A 6,164-nucleotide genomic window follows, 5' to 3' on the forward strand; every position below is an offset into this window, starting at 1 on the left:
TGCTGATGATACTCACTTATTTCCAGGCTAGACTTCTTTCTAAAGCCCTCTGGATTCGTCCACTTAAAATGACCGCGGGGAATTTATGCTAAATATGCTAAAGAGCAGTCGTACTTTTCCCATGCAGTATCTATTCTTCCTCTGTTCTTGATGTCAGGGAAGACCATCTCAAGCCTAGAAAGTTACAGTCCTAGAAATTGTGTATTTTTAAACTTTTAGGACTTTTTCTTTTTTTCTTTCTTTCTTTTTTTTTTTACCGTATCATTATTTTTAATGTCCAGCATTTACAATACGAGGGCCAGAGGTTTCTCCCCAACTCAAGTTTATAAATTCTCAATTGGCTTGTGAGGCCAATAGGGATAATTCTTCTTGTCTAATTTGGTTTCTGGGAAGACTTCATTCAGGTCCTCAATGGTCATCTGATCAAATGGAATTATGTTCCTCATCTTCTCCAGCTCTTTTTCATATTCCTCAATCCTGGCCTTTGAGAGAGACAAAAACTCAGCACAACTTTTCACATCTTCTTTTTCTTCAGCATCCACCTGAACAGTATATTTATCCTCTGGCACAGGAACCTTCAGGGCATTAAACTTCTTCTCAAAGTCATCTACCAAACCAGCCTTTGCCACATTGACCTTGTAGTAAGCCCAGTCGATAGCAGGTGGTTTCTCAGGGAGAGTGCCAACCTGGAGGTAAGTGTCTCATTCCGGGATTTCAGGGAGTTAGCAATGACCTTCTGGTTTTGGGGTATGATCTCCCCAAAAGCTACCCAGTCAATGGTTTTTAGAGCAAGTTTTTGCGCAGCTATCTTGAGATCCTTCACCAACCCTGGTGGCCCCAGGACTTTTTCTTTTTTTAAAAAAGCAGTATGAATGGAATATTCCTTTCTCTTTCCTTTCAGCTTCATTTGGAAATGGCCCCCAATAAAACTGTAGTTTATAATTTCTCATTTTTACCATGTATGATTATTATATCCTATGTTCTTGGATTTAAAAACATGAATGGGGCACCTGGGTGGCTCAGTCAGTTATCTGACTCTTTATTTTGGCTCAGGTTATCATCTCAGGGTGCTGAGATCGAGCCCTGTGTCGGGCTCAGCTCTGACCATGGAGCCTGCTTGGGATTCTCTCTCTCCTGCTCCCTCTTCCCCTCCTCCCCTCCTCTCCCAGCTTGTCCTCTCTCTCTCTCTCTCTAAGATAAAAATTAAAAATAAATTAAAAAAATTAAAAGGCATGAATAAAATGTCTTATGTTTCTTTTCTACTCTAAGTCACTCCCTAAACAAATAAATCCCCAAACTGAATAAGTTGCTCTCTACTTATGAGGTCCTCAACTATGCATTAGTGGTTTATCATTCCTGATAGCAATAGATTTCCCCAGAGAGACTTCATCAATTTTGTCTCTACCATATCCAATGAACAAAAAATTTCATTTTATAACCTGATGATATTGGCCATGTGCTCTTCTGTGAAAGAGATGGTAGTCAGGGTGGGGAAACATTCTTATCTGGCTGGCTGGCTGGCTTGCTGATGTATGTATGTATGTATGTATGTATGTGTTTGCTTGTTTATTTGTTTATATATTTATATAGTTATGTGTTCTGCTCCCATAATTCCTTTTGAGTGTGTTCAAACATCTTCATAAATTAAAACTTGCGGAGTGCACAGACTGAGTGGAAAATGCTATAGTTGACTCTAAGCCCATTTCTGGAGGCACCAGAACAAGAGCAACAGGTCTGTTCCTTCCCACTTCAAACTTACTGAATTCCAAAAATTGGCTGTTAACAAATTGTAAAAAGGAAAAAGTAATTCTTAAAATTATAATTAGAAAAATTATAGCATAAAAAATTATTGTATGTACGTTAAATATTCTTTCATCTAAATATGCTGAGAACTTGGTATTTATTAGTTATTTATTTATCTTTGTGATTTATGATTGCTATATGGTAAAGAACTTCAACAACTAAATCCAAAAGAATGAAGTCTTAACACAATATTATAGTGATTATTTGAGAAAAAAATAGTATTTTTTGTATGACAAAAATTTATGAATCAATAAATGAGGTTCTTTCTGCTTGATTCCTTGAGTTATCAGTCTAATATGCTATTTATCTGAGAAATGATAGCCATTCTCATCAGTCAGCTAGAAGTTAAAAATGGGGTTTGAAGAGTTTGGCCAAGTGTTGCATTTTGTCAATGTTTGCTTTTTCATATCCCCTCTTACAATATGAATATTTAAACAAATATTCAACATACTACTGTAATATTCCCCATCTATATATATATATTGGAGTCAATTAAAACATAATCTAATATAATGTCTGCATGAAGATTGGATTTATAATTTCATTGTGAGATTTTAATTCTTTATTGGCCAGAGCATTTCCAAGGTATTAATATTGAAGTTTTCTTTAACCAGAACACCAGTGCCATAACCAGCTTACCAGGGTGATTGAGAGTTAAAGACTGTGCATACATGTCCGTGTTTCTTCACCAGCATCACCAATCCAACCATACTGGAGAGGTGCAATCATCCTCTTGCTAAACTAGTTTTCTGCTCCACTCCGTTTTCCTATTATGTTGCAAGGCCTCGTAGATGCCTTCTATGTTTACTCCATCCCTTATTATATTGCACAGGCTTCAGTGTCCCAATACAAAAAGATCCTTGTGCCTTTTGCTCCTGTGACCGTTGCTGTGGCAGCTCTTGTTTTCTGAGCTACACACACTCCACTTCATTTCTTTGCACAGTACTATGCATGATATTGCTGTATTGAATTCAAGTTTGTTTTCTTTCTTTGTCGAATTAAACTGCTTGTACATCTAAACTTTCTTCTTTTTGTTTTAGTTTTCTTTCTGAATTTGGCAACTATTTTCAAGATTGAACTTTTGTATCATTTTTTTTGTTTTCTTCTGTTTTATTAAAGGACATATACTTATAAAAAGTATCTTACCTCATCAAGGCTCTAAGCCTTATCTCATTCCCCTACGTGGTATTTAAACCCAAGGTCCTAGGTTCCCCTAATTTACAACAGCTTCAGGTTGCCATTTTGATTGCCATGCTCGATTTTGATTTCCTGCCCTTGATAATTTCATACATTTAAAAAGGATTTTAATAATTTATACAGCCTGTCATTTTGGTAGAAATGAGATCTCCCATTCCATTTTCACCTCAGCTTTTTTCCCACTAGATTTTCAGGTCCTGTTTTTGTTTAGATTTGATTCACAACCTTTTGCAGGTTATTTTGTATTCTTATAATTCTTTTTCTTTTAGGTTTTGTTTTTTTGTAGTAGAATTTTCTTTAAGTTTTCAGAATATTGACCCATTTCCTTTAAATTCCACTTAAAATTTTTCTAAATTAAGATTATCTTGACTGGGAACAACAGAGATACAAAATAATATTGTCTTAAACAAGATAATGTTTCACTCTCCTGTTAAGGTCTGGAGTGAGTGGTCTAGGCATGGCACAATAATTCTCTTCCAAGAGACACTTGCTTCTTCTTGTTCACCACTTCTGGCACAAGATAGTGGTTACTGCTCTAGTTACCCCTTTCAGTTTTAGTCCATAGGACGGAAAAAGGGATATAGAATTTAAAAAATGTGGACAAGGCATACACCAGTAATTTTATTTTAATTTATTTTTTAAGTTTTTATTTTTTAAGTAATCTTTACACCCAATGTGGGGCTCAACTCACAACCCCAAGATTGCGGGCTCCACTCACTGAACCAGCCAGGTGCCCCCATACACCAGTAATTTCATAAGAAATGTTTATAGAAGTGGCCAAATGACACTTTGGTGTACTTATTATTGACCTAAACTTATTCATACCTTGCTGCATGGAAGACAGGCAGATGTACTCTTTATTAATTGTGTAGATATATACCAGAATTATATTACTGGAGAAGAAGTAAAAAAAAAAAACAGTTTTGGAAGTAACAGCTTTCTCTGTCGTATTACTCTTATGAGAATGAGTGTTTTCAAAGAGGAAGAGTAAAGGGCTCCCTGTTAGCCCAACTCATGACATTCTGAGAATACATCTTTAATGTCTTCTAACTATGGGCCCCCTTCTTATTTAGGTAGCATTTGTTGAATTGACCCATACAACACATGTATAACTGTAATCTTCAGTAAATACTTCCACAAGGGATTTTCCTATAAATCTTTCTTAACTAACACTATTTGAGTTATTTGACCAATATCTCCCCGTATTCAGTAGGACACTGATGGTACATTTTTTCCCCTTCCCCTATACTCTACCCTGGCATTAATGTGTTCTGGAATGACGGAATATATTTAGAGGGAATTCCAAAACTGATCTAGGATAGTTAAGGACAACTCTTTTCTACTTTGCTGCCTCATTGAGTAAGACTTATGCTACTCTCTTTAAGGACCATCAGTTTGCTTCATTTTGGGAAAAATAAAACAGACAAGAATAAACATGTTCAGCTACAAACTGAGATTCTCAATTCACGTCTACACATCTTGTTAGTAGGAAACTCTTCTAGATATATCGGGCTCATAAAACTTTTTTCCAAAGTTTTAAGTAGTTGAAACTTTTATATCCCTTTTTGAGTGTATTCTGGAAAGTAGGGAGAGACTATGTTTAGCCAGACACAATTTAAAAAGGAGATTCTCAATTATTAATTTTTTTAAAATAGCTGATCTATCAATGCCTATTAATAGGCACTAAGTGAAGTACTTTATATAAATTATTCTTTATAATCCTAACACAACCATCTATGGTAGGTACTATTATCATCCTTATGTTAGAAGTGAAAAAAAAAAGATGTAGATAGAGATTAACTTGCTGAAAACCACAGAGCTAATAAATAGACCAATTGCCACTTATTCCAAAGAGTTTGGAGTCCAGTCTCAATACCCACATGATCTTGCCTCCTTTACTGAAATGTGATTATTCCAAGGTCTACAAAATAATAATGAGAGTTATTCATATATTTTAACATATTCAGTATCAGAACCATAGAGATTAACATGTCATTATTTTCTAAACTTATATAATATGTGAGAAACCTGATGTTTACTCAGCTTCTTGGCTCCAAGCAGGGAAAGAAAAAAAAAAAGAAAAAGCCTTTCAGTTTTGATTAGTCAACTAGAGTCAGTTTAAAGAGAACATCTACTCAGGGGGCATTTTTTAATGTACCATCTTCAAATGATTTAATGTGTTTTCCATGATTATCTTTGACACTCTGAATAATTAACAAAGACATTTATAATTTTTGAAAGGGTTAGGATACTTTTCTTCCTAGATGATGAGAAAATTTGAAAGACCTAAAATTATGACTGTCATCTGACTGGTTAGTGACCATGAAGTCATCTATCAGGGCACCATTTAATAGGAGGAAAAAAAAGATTCACCAAAATATTTCTTCAGATATTTAATTGACCAAGATTATACAAAACTTTATTTTTACTTATAAATCAAACATATTTGGAGGCTTTATTAGTCCCTTCAAATAATTAAGATATTGCTTATTAGCTAGATATTTAGATAGATAAATATTAGATAGATTAGATATATATATAAGATTATTAATTATGTTACTGTTATTATATAAATAAAATTATATATAATGTAGGGGCACCTGGGTGGCTCAGTTGGTTAAGCGACTGCCTTCGGCTCAGGTCATGATCCTGGAGTCCCGGGATCGAGTCCCACATCGGGCTCCCTGCTCAGCAGGGAGTCTGCTTCTCCCTCTGACCTTTCCGCCTCTCATGTGTTCTTTCTCTCTCTCTCATTCTCGTTCTCTCAAATAATAAATAAAATCTTTAAAAAAAATTATATATAATGTATATGATTTTGGTAATGAATAGGAATGGTTAACTTAATATAATGATGATAATCTTGTTCTTCTGTGCAGATGAAACTAAGGATGTTCATGTAACTATTATGATTCTCTTGTCTACAATTTCATCTGTCTGCATATAGACAGGAAACTGACCTGTTTTATTCTCCACTCTATTTCTTGCATGTCCCTGGCATGTAGTAAGAATTCAGTAAACACTACTGTTGGAATGTAGTGGTTCTACAACCAACTATACTTCTTATGAGAAGTATATATTCATGTTCCATCTATATTTGTAGAATTTGCACTGATGATTAATTTTTGAAAAATAATATTTTCATATGGTTCAAAATTTAAAAGAGC

The 6,164-nt window shown here is 34.7% G+C and overlaps 1 pseudogene; it reads right to left on the reverse strand.

Annotated features, from left to right (window-relative positions):
• Positions 1–303: 303 nt before the first annotated feature.
• LOC112820412 (ATP synthase peripheral stalk subunit d, mitochondrial pseudogene) lies at positions 304–907 on the reverse strand (annotated as a pseudogene).
• Positions 908–6,164: the final 5,257 nt, after the last annotated feature.

The sequence above is a fragment of the Callorhinus ursinus genome, unplaced genomic scaffold (assembly GCF_003265705.2).
Source record: "Callorhinus ursinus isolate GAN/ISIS: 27379988/994484 unplaced genomic scaffold, GSC_fseal_2.0 scaffold3, whole genome shotgun sequence".
Lineage (NCBI taxonomy): Eukaryota > Metazoa > Chordata > Mammalia > Carnivora > Otariidae > Callorhinus > Callorhinus ursinus.